The sequence below is a fragment of the Theropithecus gelada genome, chromosome 5, assembly GCF_003255815.1.
Source record: "Theropithecus gelada isolate Dixy chromosome 5, Tgel_1.0, whole genome shotgun sequence".
NCBI classification, from domain to species: domain Eukaryota; kingdom Metazoa; phylum Chordata; class Mammalia; order Primates; family Cercopithecidae; genus Theropithecus; species Theropithecus gelada.
Window position 1 is genome coordinate 155,892,241 of NC_037672.1, and position 15,483 is coordinate 155,907,723.

The window sequence follows — 15,483 nt, forward strand, 5'->3', positions numbered from 1 at the left end:
AAAAAAAAAAAAAAAAAAAAAAAAAAAACAAATGGCACAGAAATCACTGTTATTACCAAGATTCAGCCATATTTCTCAAATAAATGCTCCAAGAATTGCTGCGAGCATTTGGTTCATTCCCAGTGGTTTCTTGTTCGTTCTTTCTTTATTAATTATAACAGAGTCTTGCTCTGTCACCCAGGCTGGAGTGCAATGGCATGATCTCGGCTCACTGCAACCTCCACCTCCTGGGTTCAAGCGATTCTCCTGCCTGCCTCAGCCTCCTGAGTAGCTGGGATTACAGGCACGCACTACCATGCCCTGCTAATTTTTGTATTTTTAGTAGAGACAGGGTTTCACCATGTTGATCTTAAACTCCTGACCTCAAGTGATCTGCCTGCCTCAGCCTCCCAAATTGCTGGGATTACAGGTGTGAAAACACGTCTCCAGTGTTTTCAAAAAGGTGATTTTGATGATTTTTGCCAGTGTTCTTGTTTCTTTTTCAGAGGAGCATATTTTTGGAGGTCCTTAGTTCACCGTTCCTGAAGTACTTGCCAAACTGTATCATTGTGAAATAAAATGGAGACTCACTATTTAAAGGAAAATTTACCTATTCCTTTTCTTTCCACTTCTTCATTTGCCCCTCCTCCATATGCTGAAGTTGTGCCTTGGGTTGCCATTACTTCACTGTAATGGTTCTTACCCCAACCAAGAGCAAGCTCTTTTCTATCTGTCAAATAAAATCATCTCTTTTCAGACTTTCATATATGGCTTCCCAGAAGCATCTGTGATTGCTGACATTGCCTTCTTAGAAACTCTTTCCTTTTGGGCTTGCAAAACTTTTCTATGTCTCTCCTTCTACCTCTAGCATTATTTCATCTATATTTCTTTTGGAAGAATCTTTTATTCTTTCTGTTCCTTTTCCATTGGTATTTTCTAGAATTCTACCCTCAATTATTTTCTCTTTCTACACTGCCACTCACCTCCAGGCCAGGGAATAGTATTTATACCTAAGGAACAAACCAACATCAACATATTGATGTTTAAATTTTTTACTTTCAGTTCTTACAATCTAGACACAAATGCCTGACTTTTTACTGGACATCTCATAGCTGATAATAATAATACTTTCTAGTATGTATTGAGACATATGAGATTACAGACACTATGTCAGTTGGTTTACATGTATTATCTCTAATCTTTTTAATAATTTCATATAATAGGTATTATTACCCATTTTTTACATACTTAAGATCAGACTGCTAAAAAGCAGAAAAGCTAGGACTTGAACTCAGAGTTGTTGCCTTCCAAACCTATGCAATTATCTCACCTATAAAATAGGAACAAGTTGGGTGTGGTGGCTCACACCTGTAATCTCAGCACTTTGGGAGGCCTAGGCAGAAGTTTGAGACCAGCCTGGCCAAACAGGTGAAACCCCATCTCTACTAAAAATACAAAAAATTAGCTGGGCGTGGTGGTTGGTGCCTATAACCCCAGCTATTCGGGAGGCTGAGGCATGAGAATTGCTTGAACCCGGGAGGTGGAGGTGGAGGTTGCAGTGAGCCAAGATCGTGCCACTGCACTCCAGCCTGGGTGACAGAGCCAGACTCAGTCTCAAAAATAAAATAAAATAAAATAAAATAGGAACAATAATGTAATACTACTACTTATGAGGATTAAATGAGGTAATACTTATAAAGCATTTAAAATGGTATCTGACCCATAGTAAAAATTTATATGTTAGCCATATAAATTATTATCATAGAATGCTGCCTCTCAACTTATCTCCCCATCTCTCTGCTTTCTCTACCCACCTGTCACCCCTCAAAATACTCTCTCCTTCCTGTGTTCCCTATTTTGGTCAATGATATAACCATATACTCTGTCACCCAAGACAGACATATCAGAATTAGCTTTCACTTTTACTTCTCCTCCGTCCCTCCACATTTAGTTGGTTGCCAAGTCTCATTGAGTCTTCTTTAAGCTATCACACCACCCCCAGCTCTCTAATTCAGGCTCCCATCATCAGGATTATTGCAATATCACGTGACTTGTCTCCCTCGGTCTCTCCTTCCTCAGCTCCATTCATTCAGCAAACAGTTCTCTATACCTATTATATATCAGGTATTCTTTCTAACACATGGATTTGATTTTCTCACTTTCTTAAAGAATTTAAAAGAACAGCTCATTGCCTATTAGAATTCAGCACAAAATCTTCAGTGTGGAGTTTAAAACACTACACAGTATTTTCCCTGTACTGCAATTCCCTCCTTGCTTCCCACCACGCTTTCAAAACAATACCCTGTGTTTTCACTATACCAGACAACCAGTCATTCCCTTAAGACATCATGATGGTTCACCCTTCCATGCTTTGGCTTATGCAATCCCATATGGCTGGAATTCCTTTCCGGCCTCCACCTCCACACTCTTCTTTTAATTTCCCACACAGCCTTGAAAATGCAGCTCAAGTGTTACCTCTCCTACAAAGCATCCTTCAGTGTCTACCCACCTGCAACACTGAGACACAATGAGTCCCTCCTGTCTTCCCCACAGACCATTGTTCATACCCATGACACTTGGGGTAGTCACGTTGACTCCCTCCCTCAGTAAATCTGTGATAAAAGGCAGGAATCATTCCTTACGTTTTTGTATCTTCGGCATCTAGCAGAATTCCTGACATAGATCACATTTTCAGTCAATTTTGCTTGCTTCTATCATGATACAAAAAAGTGTCTTTTTCTATCTCTGGCGACAGAAATTGTGACTGCACATGATAAAGGGTGGTAGAACTGATTTTATCAGGTGGTAGAACTGATTTTATCATGTGACTGCACATGATTTTATCATGTGACTGCACATGATAAAGTGTGGTAGAACTGATTTTAAATAACAAAGCATATTTAAATTTTCCTTAAACATTGTTGGTTATTTGAGAGATGACCAAGATTTTCCTAGTGGCCTGAATGGCAGGGAAACGGGGTGAGAAGATAGAATAGGGCTTCAGCCTTCAGTGAGGAAAGGACTGGCTGTGCCTTACTTATATAATGTCTAAAACCAATGGGACAAACTCCACTTTCATTTTGACACTTTTGCCAGAGAAAACCCTCCAGAGGGCTGAAGAAGGGACGCGCCGGGGCTGCTGCTGAGCTGGGTCTTTGGTATTCCGCCTTTTTGTGACTTGAGCTGGGCCCATAGTAGCACCCATGTCAGCCACTTTGATTCATGACCAAACAATTCAATGAACTCTCGGTATTTTGGCGAAATAAGGAGCTTGAATAAACATGTTGACTTAAATGGATCAAAACAGACGGTTATTCTGGATAACTGACCACCCAGCTTCAGTCTTGCCCAGAAACAAACCTTATATTCTTCTCTTTGGCATTCTAGCCCACATCCTCTGTCTGGAGAGTCTCTGGTTGACTAAAAATAGTTCTAATAAGTGGCAAAATTAATGTCTTTTTGGATTACAAAATTAAAGAAAGAAAATTACTGTTTTGAGTTCCAGGGAGTCAGTCTAGTTACCTAATATAAATCCCAGAGACAGTCATTCACTTGAGTTTCAAATAGAGCAATTATGTAGAAACTTCCCTTTGGGACTTCAACATTCTCCTTGCAGCATCAGAAGGTGATGTCACTCTGTGTATTCATGTATTTCAAGCTTGTGAAGAGGACCGGTGCCATATCTGTGCTGTGACTTAAAAGCACAACCTGTTTCCTCAGCAAGCTGGTTCCCTTCAATGTTTGCTTTCTCACAGTGGTACCGATTTCTGCTCTTCCCATTTCCAAAAGCACGAAAAAGCCATTGATGGCACATGGAAATTTTGGAGAAACACATTTAGAAACCATTTGGCAGGATCTGTGCTTTCTGGGAGAACAAGCCTTCTTTCCCTGTTCTTTTCTCTTCGGAACATTCGCAGGAAAACAAGACCTCTGCTCTTTAAAGATGTTTTTTGTGTGTGGTGTAGTCCACACCTACAGAATCTTCCAAGGAATCACAATCAGGGCTTTAAAGATGTATTTAATCATATTTTCCTCGTCTACATTGGCTTTCCACATAGGTGGGGTGGGTGTTACTGCTGACACAGACAGCCACATATGTGGTATTTCAGCGACACTGGCTGCCTGAGAAAAATCCTCCCTTTTGCCCTTCTCTGCTCCTTTTTATTCCAAAACTGGACATTAGGCTTCCAATGCACACAGCTGGGAGAGGTACTATAAGGTATGATCACCCACCCCTTCTTGAGAGAGCATATTTTGAGGGGCTAATACTACAAAGGAGAAACAGGGGAAACCAATGCTACAGGTCCGTTTTAGACGTATCATCACTGAGCTGATCCAACCTTATTTCTTAGACATTGATCTTCCTTTTCTCCCTGCCTCCACAGAATCATTTGTGATAATGCTGTATCTTGTTTGCAAAACACTTAATCTTAATCCTCTGGGAGATACTTATTTGATACAGGATCAACAGTTGTGATGGAGATGATTCAAAACAGGAAGTTATCTTTATATTTTGTATTTGGATGAACAAATGAATAGACAACCATATTTAGCAATTATTAATAGAGAAAAATGTAAATGTTAATGGAGTTTACCCAAGGATAGTTGTTGCCTGGGAAGTTATTGGTAAGTGCAACAGAAAGGGGCTTATAAAAAGAAGCAAAATTTTAGCAATCAAAATCCATGGGAGCTTATCGAGATTTATCTAGAAGTCATGCTTACTTCTTTTATGTGCAGTCTTCAGGATGCTGGGAAAATCGAGGTTCTGCTTCTGAGTGGTGGCATCCTGTTTAAAATAAAGGTCCAAAGTAACATTCAACTGATTAATCAGGACAATTTGAGGCACTTAGTAGCCTTAAGGATCCAGAATCTTTCCATCTGTTTCTTCTGTCTTTAGACATTGTCTTGGCCAGAGTTTACTGAGCACACACCGACTATGTGTTCAGCCACGTACCCGGTCCTCTGGGAACCCACAAAGAAAGTGAACAGTCTATGTAATACAGACTCATGGCAAAAGGCACAAACATTAGTATATGCAAAAACAATCACTGATTTACTGCTGTACCTGTACGTGAGTGAAATGGGTACTAAGAGATTATTTGATGGCAATAAATTCCAAGGATAATCAGTCGTTCATGATGAAATGTGAAAGTTAATTTTTCATACCAGCTTAAATCTTTTATTCTTGCTTAGGAGTTTCCTCCCTCCCAAGACAGCAAAAATGTTTATGATCTGTTTTACATCATTAACAATTCAAAGATGAATTTATGAAATAGGTCTGTGTATCTATGGACAAAACTATTTTGCAAAAATGGGTGAGAATTATTTAAATTTCTAAATAAAATTGGATGATCCCACATTAGTATGATACCTATGCTGTCTGGGGATCAAAATGAAATCGCTCCCCAAAGAAGTATTTGAGAAAGCACAAGAGATGTCATCCCAAATTGCCAGTGCACCTATTTCAGACAGATGAATATTGCTTGAATGCCATTTTTAAAAGACAGCAAGAGATAAAGTGTAAACATATTTATTTTTCCTTTAAGAAGGAAAAGCCCACTCTCTAGGGTTCTCCTCTATAAGGGAAGCATCAAAAAGATTATTCAGTTCAGCAAAATTATATGCACCATATGCTTTGAACCTCAGGTTGTGACTATTTTGGTTTGATTTATTGCTTTGATTTCATAGGAACACAATCACTTTACTTGAAGGCTTTGTTAAATATCCTACCACTATTGTAAAGAACTAATTGAAATAAGAAAGCTCTCACTTTACCCTAAGTGAATGCTTCTTCACTAATTTGCCAGATTGCCTTCCCCAAGCTCCAGAATGTGAAAAATGCCATCCTTGCCACAGTGATGTCACCAGAATGTTGCTGGTTGCCCTTACGGGCTCCAGCTGGGCTTCTAGTTACACCAGCCATGCACTCTAAATCAAGCATGTTGTCTTCCTGGGCAGAATAACATACAGCAAAAGGTTACTGTTGCCAAGAGTTTGTCCATGATATAAAAATACACAGAGTGTTTATTGATTTTCATTATTTTTAAATGATTTATATGGAGTAATGATCATATCAGGTTTTCTCGTGCACACAGCCTCAGAGGCAGCTGTCCAAAATCTTACCAGAAACGTGGCCTATTAGATCGTCTAGGGTCACTATTAGAAGTGTTGAATATAATTCCTGATGTTCCCAGAGAGGTAGGAGATTTTATTTAAGACATTCAGGAAGGTCTTCCAATTCCAGCAGCTCGGGGTTTCTGAAACTAAACCAAGTCTCGCTTCTCTTCATACTGGTGCTTCCTCGCATCACTTGCTAATGTATACATCAAAGGGCGACACAGGGAAGGAAGGAGGACAGTGTTTCTGTGAGCTGATTGATAGCAAATGGAGTGAAGATTCTTTGGGAGAGTATAGCACTATTGACTCGGTTTAGTTTTGGATAAGTTTATCCATTCAGATGGTAAATCTTGACATTTATTAACTAAGAATAAAGTTGATACAACTTATTTTAGTTACTTCACAAATTGTAAATATACACAAAAAAGACAAAATAGTGTAAGGATCCACAGAACTAATCACTCAACTTCAAAAATTATCAATTTATAGACAGTCTTATGTCATCTCTATCCTACTTACTAATCCCCACCCCACCCCATATCTTTTGATATGACTCTTGAAAATACGAAATTTAACATACAATTATTTCTCCTAAAAATTTAAAAATTTTGACCAAATATTCAGTATTCAAAAGTCTAATTTGTGTCATGTTAGGAATTTTTAACAGTTCGTCTGTTAGGACAATCCAAGTAAGTCCCACACCTTGCAATTGGTTAAGTTTCTTTTAATTCATAGATTCCCTCTCATCTCTTATCTTCTCCCTCTCATTTCTTGAAAAAAACCGGGGCCAGGCGCGGTGGCTCACACCTGTAATCCCAGAACTTTGGGAGGCCGAGATGAGTGGACAACCTGAGGTCAGGACATCGAGACCATCCTGGCTAACATGGTGAAACCCCATCTCTACTAAAAATACAAAAAGTTAGCCCAGCGTAGTGGCGAGCACCTGTAATCCCAGCTACTCAGGAGGCTGAGGCAGGAGAATTGCTTGAACTCAGGAGGTGGAGGTTGCAGTGAGCCAAGGTCGTGCAACTGTACTCCAGCCTGGATGACAGAGCAAGACACTGTCTCAAAAAAAAAAAAAAAAAGGTCCTTTATTCTGTAAAATTTCTCACAGTACACTTTTCTGATAACATCTCCATGATGTTGTTTATCATGTTCCGAGGTCATCTTATTTCCTATACATTGTCAGTTGTATTTAGAGGATTGATCTGCATCAGGCTGGGTTTTCGGGGGTGAGACTACTGTATTAGTTAGGATGGCCATAACCAAGTATCACAGGCAGGGTGGCTTAAACAACAGAAATGAATTTTCTTACAATTCTTGAGGCTAGAAGTCCAAGATCAAGGAGTCCACAGTGTTGATTTCTCCTGAGGGCTCTCTCCTTGGCTCGTACATGGCCATCTTCTTTCTGTGTCTTTACATGGTTCTCCCTCTGTACCTGTGCAAATTTCCTCTTCTTATGATCCCGCAATTAGGAGGGATTAGGGCGACCTCATTTTAACTTAATTACCCCTTTAAAGGCCCTGTCTCCATATACAGTCACATTCTGAGGTAGTGGGAGTTTGAAATTCACCATACGAACTTGGGTAAGGAAACAATTCGTCCCGTAACACCTACTCTTGGGTGGTGGTGTGTTTTTCCACCGAGAGGCACTGAATATCTCATCATCACTCTTTTTGTGGTTTTGGCAGCCCTGGATTTTCAGTCCCTAGGTTCATTGATTTATCAGGGTTTCCAAAGTGGTGATGTCCTACTTCTGTTGCTCCTTATTTAGCTGAGTTACTTTGATTCTTTTTGAAGTCGTTTTATTTTCTATTTGGTTATGCAGTAATGTATTGCAAAGGTGGAATTAATGTTTCTTTCCTCTTATTTACCATTTTCAAAATAATGAGTTGGTTTTAAAATAATGTGACCAGTTGGTTGTCTTTTTCCTGAAGTGACAGTATGAACTCATGAATGTTCATGGATACATATGTGGATACGTATGTATGATGTATATTGATCCATTACAGCAAATGCCCTTATTGTTCAAGTTGTCCAATTTTTTTGGCCAGCAAAAATCTCTCCAAGTTTGGCTCCTAAGTCCCTTAGACAGGACTACAGTAGTCTCTGATGGCTTTCTTGCTGTCTGATATGGCAAGATGTTCCAAGTACATCTTTTTCATTTCCTTTTCCAGATCCAGAATCAGCCATTTCTTCAAGAAGTGCCAATTTCTTTTAGGAGAAAAGGTATTTGAAGAATCTGAGTACTAGGAGATATCACAGCTACTGAGTTGATCCCTATGTCTAGGCCTTTACAGAGAATAGCGCCAGAAAAAATGCAAATGCGCACATACAGATAGACAAATAGACATATATAATCTTCCAATCAAATTCAGGGTTTTTCAGTTATTTTATGTTAACATCTGTATTTTCTCTCTCCCATTCCAAGAATGCTAGTACTCAACTAAACCAGGGATTGAATAAGAACATTACATGATTGATCATTTATTTTATCCCACAATATACCCACAACAGAATCTGAGTAACACTATGAATGCCTCAACCAAGCTTTCTGCTGTTCTTTTTGTTCTTTGGGTACACCACATTAGAGATTTATACTCATTGGGTGGCTGAGGTGTGAGGATTGCTTGAGGCCAGGAGTTCCAGACAAGCCTGGGAAACATAATGAGACTCTGTATCTACAAAAAAATTTTAAAAATTAGCTGGCTGTGGTGGTACCTCCCTGTAATCTCAGCTACTTGGGAGGCTGTGGCAGGAGGATTGTTTGAGCCCAGGAGTTCAAGGCTGCAGCAAGCTATGATCACATCACTGCACACTAGGCTGGGTGACAGAACAAGATCCTGTCTCAAAAAACAAAAAGGAGATTTCTACTAAAATTCTTATGCTTAAAATCTCTTGGAATAACTCTTCTCTTTGAATTAAACTATCAACTAGAAACATATGTGGCTTTTAAAAAAATAATATTTATTTTATTTTATAACTAGGTAAAATATGTACCTGGTTCCAAAGAAAAATCAAGGGTGGAACCAGCATTGCTCTATTTTTTTTTTTATATTGCTGTCATTACCATATGTGTCTAATGCAGATTGAGAGACGGTGGTGTCCTGGTAGATTTGGAGGAGGAGGTGATACTTGAATCGTGTCTTACTGAACAGCTGCAAAGAGTGACTTTGGTTCTGGGAGAAACTGTCTCGAAGGTCCTAGCACTGCTCAGTGAAGAAAACATTTGTTCTGCCACCCACCATGTAATTCATCCTTGAATATTAATGAGTTAGCCTTTAGGCTGCTAGACAGAAACAAGCCACAGCATACCGCATAAACCCTGCCATCTTTACATATTGCTGTAGAAGCTAGAAATGAAAAGTTTTTATTGTAAAATGTCTGGTAATTGTGCTCTGAGATAATTCGTCTGAATGTGTGAAGTTCCATCTCTAAAATAGCAGCATCTTAGAATCTAAATGCAGCACTTCTAGAAGCTAACTCCTATCCATCCTTTAAGATCAGGTGAACTTATTGAGCCTTCCTGATCCCTGTTCAAAGTTTAGACTTCCAGATATGTGTTTCCACTGCACCCTCTAAAATCCCCCCGATGGTAACAGGTTTTACACTCAGTTGTTAAACTTTGTTAAGTATCTAAACCCAGCATTGAGCATTGTATCAGCACAAATAGGTCATCCTGGCCAGACACGGAGGCTCACACTTGTAATCCCAGCACTTTGGGAGGCCAAGGGAGAGGGTCACTTGAGGTCAGGAGTTCAAAACCAGCCTGGCTAACATGGTGAAACCCCACCTCTACTAAAAATTCAAAAATTAGCCAGGCGTGGTGGTGGTGGGGAGGTGCCTGTAATCCCAGCTACTTGAGAAGCTGAGGCACAAGAGTCACTTGAACCTGGGAGGCGGAGGTTGCAGTGAGCCAAGATTGCACTACTGCACTCCAGCCTGGACCACAGAGCAAGACTCTATCTCAAAAAACGAACAAAACAAAACAAAACAAAAAACAAATAGGTAATCCCTAAATACTGGTTAACTCAAAATTTCTATCACTGCATCCTAATATACTCAGGTAAAATTACCTATTTATGTATTCTCCCCACCAACCAGATGATAAGCTCTTTTAGGGCAGGAAGTATGTCTTATTTTCTTGGTACTATACTTGTCCATACTTTGATGGAATAAAAAACTTTAGTGATGCTGTTTGAAAATTTAATTAGAATTACAAAGAATAAACATGAGCTGCTCTTAAGAAACATAAGTTTGAGTCAATATTTAAAGATAAAGTGATAACATGCAAATCATCAACTTAATGCTTACTGCTACAGTCTGCCTTTTGTACCCTCAGACTCTATAAACATAATATAAATGTTCCTGTATATTTTATTCTGTGTTTTAGCATCAGGCCTTTAAAGCAGTTAATTGCTTAGTACATCTGGAATTAATTTTATTGCATGCTATGAGGTATAGCTATAATTTTACTTTTTCCAAAAGGTTAGCCAGTTGCCCCAATTCTAATTTTTCTTGGATCCTCTATCAAGGTGGCTTAACTCTTCTACGGAACAATTGGATAACCTTGCTGATACAAACACATGGCCTCTAACTTCAAGTGGGCCTTCCTTGTTTCCTCAAGACCCCTGCTCACTTCTCATTCCCATCGTTCTCATCAGTTCTCTATAGGACAGAAATTTTTCAGGACTTCATAGACCACTGAATTATACACTTAAAATGATTAAAACAGTAAAATTTATTGTATCTTTTACCAACATTTTTTTTTTCTTTTTTTTTTTTTTTTTTTTTTTTTTTTTTTTTTTTTTTTTTTTGAGATGGAGTCTTGATCTGTCTCCTGGGCTGGAGTGCAGTGGCCGGATCTCAGCTCACTGCAAGCTCCGCCTCCCAGGTTTACGCCATTCTCCTGCCTCAGCCTCCCGTGTAGCTGGGACTACAGGTGCCCGCCACCTTGCCCAGCTAGTTTTCTGTATTTTTTTTTTTTTAGTAGAGATGGGGTTTCACCGTGTTAGCCAGGATGGTCTCGATCTCCTGACCTCGTGATCCTCCCGTCTCGGCCTCCCAAAGTGCTGGGATTACAGGCTTTAGCCACCGCGCCCGGCTCAACATTTTTTTAATAGCCAAAAAAAAGAAGACTCCATGGAGAACAAGGCCTTCAGGTTTAAACTTCATCAATACCACCATAACCCCCTACAAGTGCATCCCTACCTACATATGCAAGCCAGCCCTCTCTCCTTTTTAGTCTCTGAAATGAGGGATCATTTCTCTCATCCAAGGCCTCCATAACCACCTGTGCCCTTAAACCCACAACTGCATCACTGCTGACCCCAGAACATGGCTCCACAGCAGTAAGCCCTTCTTTAGATCAAGTTTCTTGCATCCTTAAAAAAAAAACCCTACACTTGGCCCTTCATCTGCCTCTAGTTACTATTCACATTTTTCTTTTTTTTTTTTTTTTTGGAGACGGAGCCTCGCTCTGTCACCAGGCTGGAGCACAGCGGTGCGGTCTTGGTTCACTGCAACCTCCGCCTCCTGGGTTCAAGCGATTCTTCGGCCTCAGCCTCCTGAGTAGCTGGGACTACAGGCACCCACCACCACGCCCGGCTAATTTTTGTATTTTTAGTAGAGACAGGGTTTCACCATGTTGGCCAGGATGGTCTCGATCTCCTGACCTCGTGATGCACCCGCCTCGACCTCCCAAAGTGCTGGTATTACAGGCGTGAGCCAACGCACCTGGCCACATTTTCTTCCTATCCAATTTTTTCAAAAACCGTGGCATGTTTTGGTTTATTCCACTTCACTTCCCATTCATACCTCCCACCCATCCCTCTTTGCCTTCCCCTACCTCTTCTCCTAAATTGTTCTAGTTGTACTCTTCTCACCAAGTCTCAATGACTGGCTGTCTGCTGAAGAAAGTAGACATCTTATTTCTTATCTGACATCTTATTTCATGGTGAACCTCAGCCCCTCAGGGTCTCCTCTGCTTCTGCTGTATCTTCTTTCATGGCTCTTCTTTTTACAATCAGAGTTTGAATTTCCTGCAATTCTGCTCTTATTCCTGTGGTCTTTTCCCTTCTCCTTCACTCACACATTTTCAAATGCAACCGAAAAATGATGGCAGAAAAAGCTCTTCAGCAGTGTTTCCATCTAGCTTCATACATCTACCTCTGCTTGTCACAGGTGATCCCACAGAAACCTGGAATCCACCTGAACTCATCATCTTCCCCATTAAGGGGGATGCTCCTTCTGTGCTGCATCTGAGTTGATCCACTTCTACTTCTTCACTCAAACTAGAAAATTTGGAGTCGTCACTGCCTCCATCACCACTTTCATCCCTTCTGGTAAGCCCTGATAATTTTTCTCCTTAATAATTCTGGAATCTGTCCCTCCTCTCCGCTTTGACTCCACTCCCCTAGGCCACCATCATGCTCCTGGGCTACCTGACACATTCCTGCCTGGTCATGCCCCGCTCACATCCATCTTCTATCCAAAACGTAAACCTGCTCTTGTCGCTTTGGTTACTATGTAAAGGGATGGGTAGACAAAATTTAAATTCCTTCCTGGCTTTCCTCCTCCTCTGAAGGTCAGAACTCAAGAACTAACTTGCCCCTGACTATGTCACTGTCTTCATCAGTCTCTGCACTGTTCATGATTGCCCTCTGGGATCTGGCAGCACACTATGACACTCATTTGCATCAGTCCACAATATTTCTCACTTCTGGACTTTTGTTACTGAGGTCTGCTCTTCTTGAACCACTCCCCTGCTTCACTGCCCTTCCTTTCCCACCTAACTTCACTTTTCAGATTCCTCCACAGAGAGCCTCTGTGCCTTCCCTCCTCACCCGTGTTCTGGGTAATATGCGTAATACGCTGGCGTGGCTGCATCACTGCTCTGGCCATGTGTTTCAGAATTACCTATGTGTCCACTCTCCCCCTACACGAGGAGCAGTTTGATGGAAAGGACCATGCTGTAAAATTACTGATTTACTGACTGAATAAATGAATGGTCTGATTGAAAACTTTAACCCAAAGTAGTCAGAAAAGGGCATTTCCTCTTCATTGAACATGGAAGAGACCATTTGGAATAAAGTGAGTTCCAAAAAAGAGACAAATACTGAACAACTACTCTCCTTCTGACTATTAATAATTTTAAAACACCCTTGCTGCAGGGACTCTTGATGGTTAGAGTCATCAAATATCACATAGAGCCGTGTGGCGCTTCCTCTCCGCCAGGTGGATGAACAGTTGGGAAACCACACCAGCCACAAACATAATGACACCAGTGAGAAGTTACATGCTGCAGGTAAGACATTCCCCACGACTGAAAGCTGAAATTTTACCAAATTCAAAATCTTCGAACTAGTTCGACTCCTACCAGGAAGATGGACATAAGACTTGTAACATAACTTGTCTGTTATTTTTTTTCTGTAGTCTTCTGTTCAGTACATGAACTTTGCCTGGATCTAAATCTTAGCTCATCTGTTTACTTGTAATTTGCAGTCCGTGCTTTGATTTCATCACCATAAACCATTTTGTTAGGGCCAGAAGCTGCTCCCTCGGTAAACCTGGTCTCCTGAAAGAGCTACAGCTCTCTCCAAAATGCTGAGAAATTGTAGATGACAGAACAGTGAGTTGATAGTGCCTCTTTCTCACACACTTTAGATGTGTGTGGCATCAAGTAATAGACTACTTGGCATCAAGTAATAGATTAGTAAGTTCTCTTCTTAAAAATCACAGTACAGTATCTTGAGCTAGCTTTTCACAAACAGTAGTTTTTCAAAGATCAGTGACATCTCGTCTGTTTGCTCTCAGTGCTCCATTCTGAGATGAAGAATATTCATTTGATAAAGTTTGGCTCTGTGTCCCCACCCAAATCTCATCTCAAATTGTAATCCCCACATTTCAGCTGAGGGACCTGGTGGGAGGTGATTGGATCATGGGGGCGGTTTCCCCCATGCTGTTCTTGTGATAGTGAGTTTTCATGAGATCTGATGGTTTAAAAGTTTCGCACTTCCCCCCACCCTTTCTGCCACCATGTAAGGTATGCCTTGCTTCTGCTTCTGCCATGATTGTAAGTTTCCTGAGGTCTCCCCCAGCCATACAGAACTGTGCATCAATTAAACCTCTTTCCTTTATAAATTACCCCATCTCAGGTCATTCTTTATAGCCATGTGAACATGAACAAATACATCATTCATTTACCAAAGACTGACTGATGTGCATCCTGCATTTCTCCCTTGTGGCACCTACTATGATTGCAATTAAGTGATCAATCATGTATTAGGCTGTTTCTGTCCTGTCTCCCCGATAGAAGGTAAAGAAAGCAGGAACTATGTCTGTCTTGTTCACTTCTGAATCCCAGGCCTACCAATGCCTGGTACATAGTTGGCACTTGGCTATTTATTGAATGAATATATCAGCACCAATATCTTTGTGGCTACAGGGGTAACAACTACAGGAGCTCTATACTGACCTGACTATGGCAGCAGCTTCCTGAGAACCCTGCTCCCCCGCTGCCCAGCTGAAGGGGAGGTGAGGGAGGGAGGAAGGAATAGGCTTCGGAAAGGAAGTGGGAAGACAGTTTTTACAGAATAGACCTAAAGAACCAAAGTAAGAATGGGCACTAATTATCTCAAAAAAAAAAATCGCAGAAATTTGCTACTTAATGCTTATGGAAATCCCTCCAATGTGCCAGGCACTGACAGTCTTAAAAACAGAAAACTGTCCTTTATGGATGTTTTGAGGAAAACAACTCCAAGAAAAAAAAAAAAAGCATGCATTTATGTACCAACATGGTTTAAAATAGTGGCTGACATTAAGTCTGTGCTAGTTTAACAACTGGTTTTGGCAGTATTTCTTACGAAATAAAACAGGCAATTTTCTACACACCACCCAACTAATGCAAAATACAGGCAAACCTTACACCTTTCTGAATAAACAAAAAGCCCTGTTTATTCAGGTCAGTGAATATTTCTTTAGCACTGAAAGTCCTAGCTTTAGATTGCAATTTTATTTTAACTTAGGAGCCCTAACTACTAACATTCCTGTTGACTATTGCTATTTCTCCCATAGTAAGTTGATAGTGCCACTGAAATAATGAAGCAAATATATCTATTAAAATTCATAGTTAGCTAAAAATGATCAGTATAAAGATTCAGTAAAGAAATTTTATACTATATTGATGAGTTAACCCTTCAAAAGTAGAACAAAAAGTCCAAGACAAAAAGACGAAAGAAATAAGAAAATAAGAGATTAAAATGTGTAATATCTAATAAAATATCCAGAAAGAGGTCAGAGAAAACAAGGAAATCAATTTTTTAATCATTATTTAAATAAAAATAATTTTCATTTTTACCAAATAGAACACTTTTACATGTACATAAT

At 40.1% G+C, this 15,483-nt stretch overlaps 1 protein-coding gene across 1 annotated transcript in view; it reads right to left on the bottom strand.

The window, feature by feature from the left end:
- Positions 1 to 15,483, bottom strand: part of C5H4orf45 (chromosome 5 C4orf45 homolog) — a 131,899-nt gene that overhangs the window by 38,426 nt on the left and 77,990 nt on the right. The gene's annotated exons all lie outside the window — the stretch shown is intronic.